This window comes from Bombus vosnesenskii, unplaced genomic scaffold, assembly GCF_011952255.1.
Source record: "Bombus vosnesenskii isolate JDL3184/JDL3185 unplaced genomic scaffold, Bvos_JDL3184-5_v1.1 scf7180000013355, whole genome shotgun sequence".
NCBI classification, from domain to species: Eukaryota; Metazoa; Arthropoda; class Insecta; order Hymenoptera; family Apidae; genus Bombus; species Bombus vosnesenskii.
The window spans coordinates 344543-363102 of record NW_022882990.1 but is presented as its reverse complement, the minus strand read 5'-3'; the positions used below and the strand labels follow the sequence as shown (position 1 = coordinate 363102).

Sequence of the window (18560 nt, the reverse complement as noted above, 5' to 3'; positions counted from 1 at the left end):
TTTTTACTGTTAGAAGTCACTGTGTTCACTATATTACGATCTTATACCCACGAAAATCTGCTTTAGCCTGTTCTCGATCAGCTAAGCTCAAGTGCATTGGTCCCTTATCGCCGTATGTTTATAAATCGACACATGAAATGTATACACAAAAGTCGGCACGAACTTATGGGATGACCTAATACTTGACGCCTACGACTTAAGCTTGACCTTGTATGTTCCTCTTGTATTCTTATCTTATATCTCTATGTCTTTACTACTTATGTAAAACATGTACAAAAGTTAGGAGATAATTAGGTCTATCTGTCTGGAATCGCCGCTAGGAATTGCTTCGTTTGTTATTTGTTGTTGTCATTCTGGGAACTTCTCGATCTGCCCTCGTATTTCCCAGAGATGACAGTATTTAAACGGTCAATTGTTCACTATATTAATAAATCATAATGTATGATAGAGCAATATCAATTCTACACTAGATATATTGTTACGCCGGGCGACCCTCTGCCTGGCCCAGGTCACACACCGCGGGCCAGACGGACACCAGATGTCCGCTCTTCCGTACGGCGTACCCTCAATAGCCTTAAGTATCTTCCATAAATCTCAGGAATTTCCTAGTAGAAGTCCTTCAAACCAAACAAACGTCTGTTTCCGAAGAATTTCTAAAGACTATTGTCTACCACGGCTTGACAAGGGAAAGTTAGTTTTTCTCACGTATGCTGCAACTTTCCTCCCACTAACCACTTTCTCTCGAGGGCGGTTAAGACCCTTCGTTTAACCAATTAACAACGAAGCCTATTCCCTCACTCTCCTAACTAAAATCGTCACCAACAAATCCGATGGTCCCGTGCGCTAGACACACCCATCCTTAGCTTTCCTCCGACACAGCATCGTCACTCAACTTCATTTCTTCTACATCGTTGGAAAAGTCAACTACTAAGTCTCTTGCTAATGCCCATCGGGGCAGTCTAAGCATAACGCGAGAGTCGGTCTCGGTATTGTCGAGCATACATTTCTTCTCCTAAATATCTTATAGTGCTACGTCCACTAATACATTAAATCCAATTACAAGAGCCCTGCTCTAACGTACATATCTATCTTATCTTCGTGCGATAAGTGATTATCTATCTATCTATGCTCATCAGTGTAATCTAAGTGTTGGAAATATATAATTTATAATTCTGTGAATCATAGTGTTATACAAACTCAATCACCCCTATTATCTCAACGGAAATCAGGGGATCAATCAATTCGTGGTGTCGATTGTTATAATCGTAACGGGGATTTACGACCCCCGTTGACGTCTCTCCTCGCGATTACGTCTCCCCGCAATTGGTCGAACAAACATATATGTTTTTAACTAATTAAACATGTGGGATAGTGTGACATCAGGGAAAGACGTGACTTGAGGGGTAATTGTTTATTAGCGTTGTCAAGATACGTTGACGTTGTCAAAGAGTGTTGCGAGCGTTACCAAGGTATGTTTAGAAAAAAGTAAGCATGGAAAACATTGTAACGAGAGTCGAGAGAGTCAGAGTTGAATTTATCGTCGTCGTGTGAAGATCGTTGTGTCGTTGTGTCGTAGAAGTAGTGAGTAACGAATACGTGAAACGGGGTTTTACATTCGAATACGCGTGAGTGCAAACGATATTGTATTGATCATACTGTTACCTTCAGACTAATAATATAACATTCCTACATACATAAATATACTTGTCAGAATCAGTGGATATTACGTTTCGTGTTATTAAGTAACACCGACATATGACTATAAAAGTGTGATATTATGATAGCGATATACAGGGTGGTTGGTAACTGATGGTACGAGCAGAAATTTGTTTTTTTTTTAATTTTTCCATCGAGACGTTATAACGTACCGCACGCGTACCGAGCTAAAATTCAAAGTCGATTTTCTCGAAAACAAAGCCTCGAACGAAAAATTTTTATTCTATATCTCCGACTTCTTTTTTCGCGTAGAATCACCCCCTTTCCGCTTGTACCACCAATTACCAACCACCCTGTATATGTCTGTAGAACCCTATAAGAAAACGTTTCATTTACAAAATCGAATATGTTCTCAAAATTACAAATTTCATACACAATCGCTATTTCATTGAAACAAATATTCGATTTGTCAGGCGAAAGGAGGAATTAAACGATCCTACAATCTAGTTACTCCGAAACAAGCAATTTCAATCTCACGCAACCGATCAACGATTAAAATTTATCGCCCCCTGCATGCGTCGCTATTGCGTCGTCGATTACGGTTCCTAGATGCGATGATCGTGACCTAACCATCACAAATTGGATAACGGTAGATTCCGTGCTCATTAACGGAGCCCTTAATTCGATAAGAGCGGCAGTCGATCGAGATTCACGAACACGGGGATTTGCATCTCCATTAATCAAAATCATGGATTTTATTATTGCACTCGAGTGATCGAGTTCCATTTTCAACCAAATGTCGAATCGCACCTTAACGTTATCCAGTTTATTTCATAACCCGCCAATTAACGGCGACGAAATCAATAGATGACGAATTAACGCAGCCGATGAATTGATACGTTCATTCGAAGCGTGCTCGTTTCAAATAGCGAGCGACTTTTTTGCCGTTCGGATATTTCCCAGCTGGACCCTTTGACCTCTGATGGCCGTTTAATTGAAACGTGCGAAAGTGCCGTTTAACTGTCGCTCAAGCTTTCTAGCGCAAGCTTTTCGTTTGCTGGTTCATGAAAGATCCGGATTGTTTAAGTTTATCGAGGCACGGTATTAAATTTAAAAATAATCTTCTCAAAGTCATGGAATTGCCAATTCTGTATATTTGGAAAAATTCTTCTTTTGCCTTTAAAAATTGTATTTTATAGCATACACAATAAACCGGGGTGACATTGGCAAGCTTTTTCCAGTGTAATATCAGTGTAATATCAAAGTATAAAGATGGTGTAATTTATTCGTTCGTATTTCCTTAAAAGAGATCTTTTTTCGAAAATCGTTACTCTATGTAATCTTATTTACAACATTTACTTAAAAATTATACTTATCTATAATAAGCATTAACTTACTATAAATATTTAGCCATGTCACTGCACCACGCCAGAAAAAATTACTGAAAATTCTCAATGCGAGAATTGGTTGTAAAGATTTATGTAACCAGTAATGTAAGTATTATCTTGTTTTATTATTCCTTGCAAGTGTATTCAAGTGTAACCAAGTACTTGCTGTGTCAGTACAAAGCTTTTTGTTCTTTTATTAACAAATTTCTGTATGTGCTGAGAAAATTTTGTAAATATTGGAACAATTAATACTCCAAAATTAATAATACAATAAATCTTCGAATAATATCGAATGAAAGAAATCTGTAATCTAATGTGCATAATATTCGTCTTTTTTCCTATTGTTGTCATTAAATGATGCAATAATATTTAATCATGTTACCTATATTTACCCATTGAAGCTAATGAAAGTAAAGGTTTTATAATATTATTACGTAAACCGGTACTTATATTTCTTTGAAATATCTCAACATCAAATATCTTCACACAAATATCATAACATAACTGGGATAACGCTTGCACATTATAAGAAAGCATTAACAGTAAAGATTGCACTAATTTGAAAATACATCGCCATTTAAATTTCTTCCTTTCCAGTGCTCGAGTCTTTATTTATTTTAGTAAAATTATTTAACTTTTTCATAGTTTAAATTAAAGTTATAAAATGTAGTCATTTTTCTAATAAATTGAACATTCATAGCAAATTTCTTTAGTTTCACGAATGCAAATCCCTCGAATCTAATTACTCTGTCCTGACTATGTTTCCTCAGTTACCACAGTTTGCTTTACCACACTAAACACGTAAATTTACTCACCTACTCGCACAGTTAACACCAAGCGAGAAACACACAATATGTAAGCTCATTCAATGACGCGACGTTTTACTGCTGATCGAATACTCCCACAGTAGATTGATTTTTCACACGTACACAAGAAATATTTACTTTAAACGGCTGCCAAGTCATATTGGGATCATGCAATCAGTCCTCAAGATGCTCAAAATAATTGGATACTTTCGGGACAGATCTTGAGCATTTACGAAGGTTTAAACCATCTTGCGTTAGGTTACAGATCAAATAAAAGTCCGGTCTACGAAAGAAGAACATGATATCAGATCGGACTTTACATTTTTTTATAAAACAACAGTTTTAAAATTCTTTATGCTGTAAAAATTATTTTATTCGATTTTGAGGTCAAAATCGTTTATGTTAAGTTACATATTTTTTTATTTTTTTCATAATTTAAAATATATTTTTTGTCATAATTTCAAAATATTGAAAACCTTAACAATTAGTCACATTAATGAGTTTGTATTATGCGTTAAATGTGTTAATTGTGCTTTGGACTGGATCTAACAGATTCTTTCCATTTTTAATTATTTTATATTAAAATATTCACTTTCAATCATGCAATGAGAAAATCAACAAAAGTATCTTTCCCCGTAATCTTCACATTTTAAGCTATTAAGATCTAACTAGGATCGAGTAGGTATTATTTAAGTAAAATATTGGAGAAATAATTATTTAAATAATAAGTCATCTTAGAAATAGTGTTAAAAATAATAACAATTAAGAATAATTCAATATCGAATTTTAAATGTGAGTTTCCTAGGAAATCAACGATATCCTTAACATTTTGTATAATTTAATTATATAAATTTAATAGTTCAGTAAGATTGTCTGAAATACTTATGAAAGTAAAATGATCTTATTTTGTGCTCGATAATTGTTGATTATCTGTTTTCTTTTACGAAGAATAATGATTTTTTGTTATTTGAAATTGCATCAACTATTTACCACTATGTGTATTATTAGTAACATAGTAAAGAAAGTAGCGAAAAAGAATACAAAATGTTTGATCAACATGGGTTTTAAAGTTAGTAGTTTCAACATTAGATTCTGTGTACGATTACTTTACAACAAATATGTGTCAAATGTTTAATTAGTTTAAGATTTATAATCTTAATTCTTAATTCATATTTTTAAATATTCTATTTATATATAGTTATCTTGTCATTTCAATATTCGAAATTCAGAAATGGTTCTCTTCTGTCTTTTGCATCATTTGTTTTATCTATATTCGTTTTAGTTCCAAAATCGTGACATTCAGTTACAAAGTAATAACAGATATTGTATTATTCTTTGAAAATATAGTGACCTGTATAACTGTATCAATATTGAATAGCTTATTAATTTTCCTATTAATTCGAAGTTGACAGAACAAATGAAAACCGATATCTACTTGTTTAATAGATTTCACCACTAAAAAGTCTTTTAAGCTAATTAAACACTCAATTCACATTCTTGAAAAGAATTAGAAATATATAATTTCAGAATTTTTAGTTTAGTAAAAAGCCTTTTACTCGGAACCATTTTCACGTTTTCGATATAAATGATTGTTGATAAAACATATGTTAAATAACTATAATTTTGTAAACTACTTTGCACGTTTTCGTTAAAATCGATATGTACGAGACAGACAGGAGTACTTTCTCGTTAAATGAATAAACGGTCGTGCAGATTACACTCGTATCGATTATGAGAAGCTGCTATCGAAAATTCACGAACTCTTCTGTATTGACGGTACCTACTTACTTGTCTACTACTTGTCTCATTTATTGGAATTTCTACAAGGACCCATCCAAAGTTTGTCAGAACTTGGCAATTAGGAAGCTAAAGAATTTTTCATCACGGTTTAGAACACTTTTCGCCTCTATTTAAAAACTTTTTCTTTTGAACTTTCAAAGAACCTTCTCTGGTTTCTTGTAAGATTTTTTTTTATATTTCCAAACACTTTTATCAATTAAAAGATTTGAAATTTGTAGAATTTTGAACTTTGCATTTTCAAATATCGTATCAAATTCTATTTATAGCTATTTTATATTAAAATATTCCTTTAACACTAAAATAAACAATTAAACAAAAATATGGTTACCACATTTTCCCGTGTGTATCAAGCTAATAAAATTATACTAAAACAGCCACAACTCCACAATCTGTTTAGGAACTCGACAAAGACTTCGTGCAACATTTAACGAACTGACACTAATTGCATTGACCTATTCTCAGTTTTAATCATATTTCAATCATCGTTGAATGTCGTTACAAAATAAAATTACATTTAAAATCAATTTTAATCACACTGTATTACAACGAGGACTCACGTTATTAGTAGAAATTTTAAATATCTGAATGTGCGTTATCAAAGTAATACGTTAATAGGACGAAAAATTCCCGGAGGAAATGCACGGTGATTTCTGTATAGGGAAATTAAATCGTTATGCGACGCAAAACGTTGATTTAAATTACAAATCGATGGTCGATCGTTAATCGAAACGAATCCACGAATAAGAGAATCCTCGGAGGATCGAGGACAAGTTTTTGTCGAATTCGTCGAATGCCGATAAAATGATTATACAGGGTGGTTGGTAACTGGTGGTACAAGCGGAAAAGGGGTGATTCTACGCGAAAAAAGAAGTCGAAAATATAGAATAACAATTTTTCGTTCGAGGCTTTGTTTTCGAGAAAATCGACTTTGAATTTTCGCTCGGTACGCGTGCACTTTATCACGTCTCGTTATAACGGATCTCACTGTAGATCGTTGTCTCGATGAAAAATTAAAAAAAAAATGAAAAAAAAATCTTATTCTATATTTTCGACTTCTTTTTTTCGCGTAGTATCATCCCCTTTCAGCTTGTACCACCAGTTACCAACCACCCTGTACAACATGGGATAGTGTGACATCAGGGAAGGACCTGGCGAGAGGGGTAATTGTTTATTAGCGTTGTCAAGATACGTTGACGTTGTCAAAGAGTGTTGCGAGCGTTACCAAGGTATGTTTGGAAAAAAGTAAGCATGGAAAACATTGTAACGAGAGTCGAGAGAGTCAGAGTTGAATTTATCGTCGTCGTGTGAAGATCGTTGTGTCGTTGTATCGTAGAAGTAGTGAGTAACGAATACGTGAAACGGGGTTTTATATTCGATTACGCGTGAGTGCAAACGATATTGTATTGATCATACTGTTACCTACAAACTAATAATGTAACATTCCTACATTTGTCTATTTTACATCGCACCCAGTGTCGTACATTTTGTAATATTTTTCATCGAACCGATACAATGTAATCGAGCGTTCATATTTAGGTCTAAACTGTAGAGGATAAAGCACGTAGATCGTCTCCATTACGCGTATCGTAGATTCGTCGGCCAACCGATTAATCACTGTCTAGTCGCGTCAAAGTCAGGTTTAATCACTTCGTGGTGTCTTCGTTGCACCGTCACTCTGCGAGACGAGCATCGGACACTGATTCGATATCGACCATCAGGCCTAGCGCGCCCACTGGATGGATTTACCTACTAACCTAAATATTTCAAATGTGCCTAAATCCGACGGATTTGTTTGCTCCGAGTTCACAGAGGAATGAAGCTTCTCCGCTCATTCTGTTCTCTTCGAAGGTATTCCAAACGTCCGACCGCTTTCCGCTGTTCCAGTTTAATTGTTATTTCAATATCATTCACAGAGACCAATGTTTTTAGCTTATTAGATATTAACAATACCGTTTCGTCAAGCTTTTTAACGCTAGAACTAACGATCTTTAATATGCACACTGGCTAACAGAAGCGTTTCAACACTTATTAATGTTATATGAGACATTTTTACATTTTAGCACAGTAACACATAATTGTCATGATTATACGACACTTTTACAGAGAATTTATTTGATGTTAAATGAATAATATAATAAAAAAAAAAAAAAAAAATACAATCCAGCCAAGTCCTAAGTAGTAATGTAAGAAAGTATGTAAACCGAAAGTCGTCCAAAGCCGAAAGGCAGGGACTAAGTTTAATAAGTAATAAATAATACAATCCAGTCAACGAAACATACAGATACTAAATAAATTGCCAATAGGAATTGCTTTTAGTAAATCTGAAAATTATTTCCTCGTTTCATATTTATATGTAAGTTATTAACGAACAGAAATTGCAAGTCTGTATCGGTTTAGAGAACTAGAGTACGCGAAAAGGGTAGAAATTTACTATAATTGCACGTCTCTTGAATATTTAAAGTGCTATGAATATTAAATAATAGTATTAAAAGCTAGCATCTAAAACTTTGTTATTTGATGTCATGTATCATCGGCATATTCGCGTAACTTTTTTTATGAGTTCCAACTTGAAAAATACATCGTAAAAGCTGCTGAAAGCACAAATTTAATATTCGGGAAAGTTCGTATAAACGTTGAAACACTTTATCGTTGATGTTTAGAATTCAAGTTTCACGATTAGATTGAAAATTGATACTTCTATGAGCATAAGGGAAACAGGCCTGAATATAGATTTGTTTCACTTGTTAAATATCGAAACTTGTACTTTCGATATTTTATGTACATTTGCATATTACATTCCATTTTTTTCCACGACCATTCCATCCCTCCCGCCAATAAATTCCAAAGGCAAGGTAAAAACGTAATTAATCTCCTTGTCTAACTCAAACATACAATTTTATTCTCGTTTGCTCTTTCGTAATTGTGACAACGTACCATTGAGGATCAAAACTACAGAGACTCTTTTCTTTTTTCATGCCATTCACATGGCCTTTTTATCCGCGCTTCGTAGCCGAGCTGCGGTGGTCGCTGAAGGATTCTCCGTGTAATTCATAAGTTCCTTTTGTCTTCGTTGGCTCGTGACGGAAGTATTTTTAATTAGGCTCCTAGCTGCCGGTTGCCACGCCTCGCTATACGCAACCAGCTTCTTCGACGAGAAGTGACACTGTTTCATGCTTACGCAACATTTGGATTTATTCGCGAGATTCCATTTTACCGCGTGTTCCTCTTTCACAGCGTTTCATGCTTATTATGCTAAGTCTGACTTGCAAAAATTATCATTGCCAGGTACTATGAAACTTGCGGAGCAGCAATTCGATGATGGTTTCTAGTGTAAAGTTGTCTCAAATAGATTGAAATATGTAAGCGATTACGATGATATTAGGTTGTCCAAAAAGTTTCTTTCGTTTCATAAGGTGATAATAGACGAACAACAATTTCTGTTTTATAATATTTTATTGAATTAGGTATGATCTATTTCGTTATATCTCTATTACTATGGTCGTGCATAATTCGATAAACTAATATAAAACAAAAAACATTGTGCGTCTATTATTTCCTTATAAAACGAAAGTCACTTTTGGAACAACCTAATATATAGGAAGCGGTGGTGAATTGGCGAATTGGTGAATCGAAATGGCAAATGACACGCTATATTTCTACATGAATATTCAACGGTTTATTAGATGATTCTATCACGTAATAACGATGAGTTGGTTAAATGTTTTGTTACCTTCTCGATTGGGGATTAAAGTTACTTTTTGGATATGAAAAGAAAGGAATTTCTTACGGGAAAATAATATTGTTTTATTGTTATATATGTAATTGTTGACATTCGAGGATTGTTAAAAATTGTTTATTTTGGCAATTATAGAGCTGAAATAATAGATGACGTGATCTAATTGGCTGCGATCCCGATTATATTTCCCCATAGATAGAAGATGTATTATGTATTAATGGGAAATAAATGTCAGACTCTTGTCACAATCCATAAGATACAGACATTAATTTATCATATCCATATCAATCAAAATGACATTTATTGAAACCTATACATTTTTCTAACGGATCACAAGATTATTACCTAAGACTCTATAAGGTTTTCTAACTAGTCCCATTGCACCATAGATAGTGATAATATTTTGGGGTCGATACAAGTTACTTAATCTCACGTAGTAAGTGCGTTTTGGAAAAACGCGTAAAATACAAAATACAGATTAAAGCGGAATATTTAAAAGTTAATATATTTAATTCGGTTTATGTTGCGATAACTATAAACTGTTATATCTTCAATTTTTATACATTAACGCGATAAGAGAATAAGATACAAAGCACGCTACTTAAAGCGTAGATTATATTCGCCGTAAAAACGATAGAAACCTAATTTATTCCTTTTTACAGCTATACAATTAGCGTAACAGAATGTTTTATTATATAAAAATCGAGAACTGTATCAACAAGCGTTGTAAGCTTAACTGTTCAACTCTGCATGTTTTCAATCAAATTTTATGCTATTCTATCTTGTTCTTCGTATTGTATAAGAATTGACAAGGTTGGAGTGATTTTATAGTTACAGCATGTGGCTCAGCGTATCGTGGATCACCCACGATTCGGTGATATCATCTGAGTCTAGAAAATTGGGAAATATCAGAGCTACTAAATTTTTCAGAGGTTTTCACGAATATTGATCTCGCAGGAAAACTTTTTAATGCAGCTCTCCCAACGGATATTCCACGAAATATAAATTGTAGATATATCAATTCCTCGATAATTTATAACGTATGTAACGTCAAAGAATTAAATATTTACAATATAAAAATGATATAATACGTATCTTGATGTGACAATATTCGATATAATTCGTTTATTCGTTCTTTGATATTAACGAATTTCGACAATAGATTAATTAAGCACTTAAATTTCGTTTTACTACGTTTTATTCGATTTCTAAAGAACTGTTACCTTGGACGTTAAAACCGAACTTCCCACAGGATTCGCACCCTCCCACTTGATTCGTTCCCTCCGGAGTAACGATGCCTGTCCTATGTCCATCGGTGGACGGAAGTTCACTAACGGACAGAGTTTCCTCGAGGGTCTGAAACCTCGTATCGATTGCCGAGAACTGTTAAAAACTAATTTACTGTTCCCTAAAAATTCGGAATGTGTATGACACAAGTTTGACATTAAAACTATAGAAAAACTAAAAAGTACTCTATTATGAACTTTTTAACCAGAAATTCTTTCCTCGATCAAAATCCCTCTACGTGTGAAGAAATTAGTGTATCTATATCAGTTGGTACAAGTTTGATACAGAAAATAGAGAAATTTTCTGTCTAATCGAAGTTCTTCTATTTTTGATAAAATAAATCTGCACGTGTACCAGATTGATATCAACAACACAGAAAACTGCTAGATCATATTTTTTTTTTAACAGAAATTCCTTTTCCAGTTAAAATCCTGTTATTACGGAGAAAAATCAATTTTTTTAAAAATTAAAACACACGGTTGACATTATTGACATTTTTGTCAAAAGTTTAATCTTGTATTTTTTGATAGCTTTTATTTCATTTTGTCGCCGTTGAAAAATAACAGACGATTTTAGAAATAAATATTTTACAAACACATGTTTCAAAGTAATCGAGAGATACATGAATAAAATGGACTTTGTAACTGAATTTTGTCGCAAGGAACAACATTCACGAAAAATATTTCACGAATGCCATATTTTTTTTCTCGTGAAGGATCACCCTCTCTGTTTTTGACAGACGGGTACTTTTAAGAGAAGGACCAAGTTGATTTAATCTTTTTACCTCCGTTTTTTGTACTTCTTTATATATTTCGAAGCTGCAAAATAAATTGACTACGTAAAGAAAAGTTGACGAATTTAATTAGAGCAATTCAAATGTTCAACTTATTAAATAGGGCGTTCAAATCTATCGAGCATCGTTTAGAAATAATGGCCATTTGCTCTCGAAATATCGATATAAAAAACGTAGATTATACTTTGAATGAAAATATTCTAATAAAAAATTTGGATGTTTAAATAATAACACTACGACACAAGCACTGTTGATATTTTTATGAAATAATTATCGAATATATATTATTACAAAATTAGAATAAAATATTTTATCTCCGAAAGGAGAATTTTTGAAATTTTTGTTCGAATTAAAAGATCAGGAAGTGTTTGAGAAGATATTTATTGTTATTCTTAACAAACGACAATGACGTAGTTTACAGAGGTTTAAACGGTCTGTATTTACTAAGTAATCATTTTAATTACTGTAATATATACAAACAATTTGTGTTATTTTGAGGTAGTATTGAATATTTTTCAACTTAAATAATTAATTTAAATATTCCTCTCTTCTTTTCTTGGTAAAAGGAAATTCTGATCAGTAGAACACAAAATTAGATGTATTAAAAAAGTCTTATATATAAGTTTTATTATATGTACGTATGTAAACCTACAAAATTCGGATTTACGTAGGTCCTGTTCAAATAAAACATAGTACTTCATGCATATTAAAAAAGTATGTATTGAAACAAATGTAGGTATTGAGACAATTAACACTAATTTACCTATTATTTGTACTAAGTAGATATACAACTGCGGAATACGTTGTATAAAAATGAGTAAAGTATTTTCTTAGATATAACTACGAATGGCTGTAATTACTTTAAAATTTGATAAATTTCATTCTCTGTTCGTATATCTACCGAAAAATTCTGCGAGATAAGGGACAGAGATACCTAGATCGATTAGGAAGATAAAACACACTAAAATCTCGAAAATTTCTCGAATGTTTCATTCAATTTAATGATACATTTAAATATTCCAATCGTAAAATATGAGTAGCTATTTTTAAAATTAGAGATATGGTACGTGTAGACACCTGGACACATATATTACACATATCCGTATCTTAATTCTTGTATCTTTCAGTACACGGATACCTGTGTATTATTTCACGTGCATTTAACATATCCGTATCTTGATTCGTATGATCTTTAACACATAGATATCTGAGAAAGTACAATAAACAAATTACTCAAGCAGTTCAAAAGACACACCCACTCCGAGCTTTCCTCCGTAATCACACAAGAACGAACTTCACCTGTTCTGACCTCGACAGAGCAGTCACTTCATCCCTCTAGACTTGTGCTTTAGAATAGGGATCGAAACTATACGAAGAAAACTTAAATGGACAGACCGCAGACACTAGGTGGAGATACAACATGGCCCTCCCTCTGAAAGACTCTAAGGACAAACACAGAAAAAACACAAAAAAATATTGGTGGATACCCAATCCATAATAAAATAAGAGAGAAAACCATTAAACCGACAGAACTCAATTCTGCCACCGTATAACACAGGTGTAAACTGTAAATATTGTAAATTTTGTAAATAAACCTATTTGACACCCCCAGCCCCCGTCCCCTCCCCCGCCCCCCGTCCCCTCCCCCGTCCCCTCCCCCGTCCCCCCCCCGTCCCCTCCCCCGTCCCCTCCCCCGTCCCCACCCTCTCATCCCACTCCTCCCCAAAATTACACAGCACCCAAAAAGTAGACTACCGAAGCGTCCTGTTTTGCGACCAAGTTTTCAGGACAGAAAAAATCAAATAAAAACAAAATCACATAAAAGCTCCGCTCCTCAACGGCTTAAATCCAAAGATTATATTAAAACACAAAAAATATAAAGCGCCGACACATAATATAGTCCATACTATATTCCACTACGTCGTACCGTCGCGTATCGGTACCTTTGCCAGACACATCATTACCAAAATTCATAGTTTATTGTGAATACCCAAATGTATTAAAATTGTATCTTGGTTTAAATAAACGTTATTAAAAAAAAAAACTTGTGCTTTAGACTATAGAGCAGTCGCTACACCTCTATACTTCTTCTGCAATATCAGGAGGATCAATTCTACTTCTTCTCCTTGCGCTCTAGTCTATGATGAGTCGATGTCGAGTCTACATCAACAGAGCAGTTCAAGTACCAGTCCAATCTCATCAGGGAGTCTATCAAGTCGAGTCAAAGGACAGTGCAAGGATCAGCAAAAATCTACAAGTCGAAAACAGTCGATCGACATGTGGCGGCACTCGACAACAAATACCGCCACTCGACACTAACTAGAACCGGACAACGCAGCGCAGTAGTTAGCGCCTTAGGTTACGAACGTTCGGGACCCGGGTTTGGATCCCGGCGCCCGTGTCCGATTTTTCTTCCACGATACAAAAATGAAAAGAAAAGCGGCCGTACCCCAGCAAGCGACATCTACAGTCAGCAGCCTACAATCATCACGGACAACACTTACACACCGCAGGCATAAAAACAGTCATCATCGTCGTTAACACGAAAGGAGTCTCAGGTCGAACTCGTTCGTAGTTGTCATATCAAATACTCAATCTTGCATCACACTGAAGTTGTTGGATAAGTCAAGATATATAGTAATCTGTTAATAACGGTGTTATCTTCAATCAACTACCCTTGTTATCCCACAAGAAATAAGGGATCGAACGATTCGTGGCGTCGATTAGTCAAATCGTAAAGGGAATTTACGACTCCCGTTGGCGCGCTTCTGCGAGATCGCGTCTCCCCGCGAACGTGCGAATTTGCAATAAGCATTGTGATACGAGCAACGAGCAACGTCAGTTCTTTCCGGACTACTATCGGAATACAAATCTGTGCCCTGATGCGAGAAATACTGAGTTTGCAAATAATTGTATATTCTACATAAAAAATTTCCAATTCTATCTAGAAATTACTATTATAGCATTTGTGAATTTTTCATAAAATATGCTTCCTACGAAAAATACCAAAGTCAACATAAAAAGCACAAATAGCGCATACGTTTTAGTTTTCTCTTTTCGTATTAGAAAAGAAGTTTGAAACAGCAGAAACTTTTGTGTCTAGAAATTATTTGTACACGAATTTTTCAACGTAACGTAAGTGCTAATATATCGATTCTAGAAATACCGATATTGGTACCTCTTGCACCAAGCCACAGAAACGTATCAGTAGCAAATTGTGTAATTAAGATAGAACAGCAGAAACTTAGAAAACTGAACCAATTTTATTCGTCACGGAACGACTAACCGCGTGCTTAAGACTCGAAAGACATTCGTAATTCAGCTTGTATCCAGTTCGTAATCGAGCCTGCATGTAGACGACGCGACGGTCTTTCCTCGGGTTCACGGTGATTAATAATATTCTTTCACGTGCAAGAAAGCCCAGGGATTCTCATTCCTGCGCAAAGCTTGCCATTCAACGAGCAAGCATTCTGGGTGGTTCTTTCTGGAGCTGGCCGATTAGTTTCCGAGCACTTGCTCCTAAAATCGAATCTATCAAGCGTGACATCGAGCCCCATTGTTCTCGGCTCTGTGACGGAGCCAGCCCGTTGCCCATTAATCGTCCAAAATTTAATTAAGCACGACAAGAACGAGTCCTGGCACGCTCAGACCACTTACATAAGTCTCGTTCTATGGCCTGATGATGGGTTCGCGCTAATAAAGCGAACGATGCATTCGTTAACGTTTGGATCTTCGATGAAAATCGTATTATCATCGTTGCGGGCAACCATTAAAAGATCACTGAAGTGGTTACGAAGCCATTTTAGGCTACCTCTTGTTGCCTAGAAGTGTGTAAACTGGGCAAGATAATTGCAGTCTTGATTAAGGAATTTCGTGATGTTGTTGGTTGTCAAGTGGAGATTTGGCGGCTGATAGGGATGATGATATATTTAAACAGATCGTTCCAGTTCCTCCTAAATATATTACATTTTTTTAGTATCTTTTGTGGGCCGAAATGAGAAGAAGAGGGATAAATGTAGAAAAAGAGGTTTAAATGTAAAACACATTGACAATCGACGTAACCATTGTAGGACATTTTTTCTATCGATTCTAAATTTTTTCCTTATTTGTTGTATGTAATTTATTTGTCTAATTACTGTAATAACAGCATCTAATCGAATTCAGTATTTTGATATTTAGCAAAATTTCATAATAAACAATTTTCTTTAAATCTTAGAAAATATAATGGATTTCGGAATCATTTCCACAAAAGGTACTCTATTTCTCAACAATTTCAACAAAAATATCGAATAAAGCGTAGGTAATTGTTTGTTAAAAAGCAGTGGAAGATTCTTTGGAAATGGCCATATTGGCAGGTAGCTCATAATCAGTTCTATTCAATTTTTGATACAGGTTAATTTTCTATAATTTACTATGCAGTGAAGATATAAAGTAAATAATTCTTATTGTTATTATTCAGAAAATAGGAAGTATACTTAACATGATAAAAAACGGGAAAAATACGAACATAAATATCCGTTATTTAGTAACTTATCATCGAAAAAAACAAGACATTACAATGTATCGCAAGTATGTTATCGTTAAAAAGATTTAATATATATATTTCTTTACTTTACTTTCATATTTCTTTATTGTAGCACGAAGAAAAAGTTCAAAAACTTTTTCACGCCGCCGTACACCTATAACGAAATAAGTCTACTACCAAAAATACTACGAACTTCCCAAACCAACAAATATCTATCAATTTATAAGCAAAATTAATAGTTAAAGAATCTTTGAAAATAAAGTTATATTCATGTATAATTTTGTAGCTATTGTATTATCTCAAGACGTTTACTGTTCTTGTAGATAATCACAACATTGATAGCGGTGAAACAAATTAGAAGCAAATTTTTACAAGTTGCTTTCAATTAATCATTTCATCATACGTATTAATTCTTGTTCGATATATGTATGCACTTTATGTTTCAAAGTTCTCTATAAATGTTTAATAATGGCGTTCGAAACTCTAACGATAATAATAAAGTTTAATAGTATTTGGACAATTATCTATTTATAACAAGATATATTTTATGTATATGTGTAATTACAAAATTACATTATAATACTACATTATAATATAACAAAACATATTTATGCCGATAGAACGTTTTAAAAAAGTTTCTTTCTTTCTCAAATGATCTTGTAATGTTACAGTAGGTACATAACCAATCTATATGATTTTACTTTGCGCTATGTCCATTCTTTGCTTCATTCATCATGCTTGATCATTGTGCTTTTGTTCTAAAATGGTTCCACAATTTTCTATACCCTTTGTAAAATGTTTTTCTCTTTCTTGTCCTAAATTCTTTCTTACTAGATTTCTATAGATATTTTCAATTTTTCTGTTCTTTTGTCTCGTCATATTCAAGGATCTTTCTTTCATCCGCGGAATACTGACAAACGTATGTATAGGTATACGTGGTGCACAGGTTGGCCGGAGAGTAAATGGATTTTTTCTTAATTTCCTTTTCCGATACTTTTACCGCTCCTATCTTTATCAATGCTTTCTGGTCGTCCAGTACCGAAAGCGTACTTAAAGTCAGCAATTCTTCTTTCTTTCAATGTTACTGAATCCACATAGAAGTCGTACTCTTTTATTCTTTACTATTTTTAAACACATAAAATGAGGTTAAAAAGTATAGCTGTCAATTTCTACACTCGCTTTCTGTTTAACACGTTGATTGCCACGTAACCCATATTAGGGTGTCCCTTATTTGACTACTTGCGAAGGATCGTCGTAGGTATTTGAAAAGATATTCCATAATAATAAATTGTTAATTAACAATTAATTGTAATAATAGTTGAATCGTTATAAAATAAAAATACGAAAATGGTTTATTAAAAAAATTATTTAGAATGTAAAACTTTAAACCATACATAGCTGAGGTTGGTCGGGACAATTTGGACTATAAGTTGTTGTTTTCTTCAAATTCTTTCGTGCCTTTGTTCGGTCCATTCCACGTCTTTTATTTGCATAACATAGTTTGCACGCGCGTCTAATGCTTCTTCCGGAATCGTTTTTCCGAACGGCGATATTATGCCGACTCCGTCGAAGACAAGGATTTTTTGTATTTTCAGACAACCCTAATAATTTTCCAACTAACAATTGTCTAAATATTCTAATATTTATATTTTTCCTTGTTGCAATTTTGTAAATCGTCAAAGCGTTTGCAACATAAATTCCCAGAAAGAATCGAATGCCAAGTTTTCTGTACCATTTGATTCCTTTTCTAATTGTGGTGGCGTAAGAAACCATTTGGTCGATATGATCTATACCACAATTTCCTTCGTTATATTCAACAACAGCTAGTGGTTTAATGTTGCGAACAAACGAAACGAAAGATCATTCTTGAGACCACCGCTTGAGCGACTCGCATTACTAAAATATCGATGGGAGCACCTAGCAGAGAACGCTTGGTACTGCTGTACGCGTAGCCCGACGGAGCTTTCTTTGAAAACACGCGTGCCAGTCAACGTGTTAATATTGTAACTAATATTATTCATTAATAAATTCTTGCACGACAGGATTCAATTCTATGTTATAATATTTTGAATTCGTTGTTGAATTGGTCCGAATATCTACGAAAATATGTATATAAAGAAATTCTAAGTTTGATCTTGTTATGAGAGTGAAGGAAGTGTTTATTAAACATTTGTTGTTACGCTACATTTCTTTCTTGATACCAGAGATTAATTTAGTTCTTGCTAAATTATCACAAGTAACTGAAAACACATCGCGAGTTCAAGTGGTCATGTTATATAATACGGTTTGACATTAGAATAACCGACCTGTGATATGTACTTAGATACTCTGTGTACGGATGATCTTAATTAAAATGATATAATGAAATTAAATATACGTAGATGTATGTATGTATATAAAATTATGTTTTTACTTCGATGAAAATTACCATTAATTTTGTCAATAACATTTGCTTATTTTTATTTAAAACCATTTCATCATTTTTACGGGCTGAGTAGTTCTAGCGTTGATTATAATACACGCAATATTTAAAAGCTCCTTAAAATTCTCGTTAAATCGTAATCGTTTA

At 34.0% G+C, this 18560-nt stretch overlaps 1 protein-coding gene and 1 long non-coding RNA gene across 2 annotated transcripts in view; both read right to left on the bottom strand.

Annotated features, from left to right (window-relative positions):
* The window catches only part of LOC117237067, a 273567-nt gene that overhangs the window by 102803 nt on the left and 152204 nt on the right, over nt 1-18560 (bottom strand). The gene's annotated exons all lie outside the window — the stretch shown is intronic.
* Nucleotides 88-12675, bottom strand: LOC117237075. The gene is made up of 3 exons (XR_004493941.1): nt 12664-12675; nt 1082-1085; nt 88-181 (listed from the first exon to the last, which is right to left on the bottom strand). It is a non-coding gene; the product is annotated as an uncharacterized LOC117237075 (long non-coding RNA).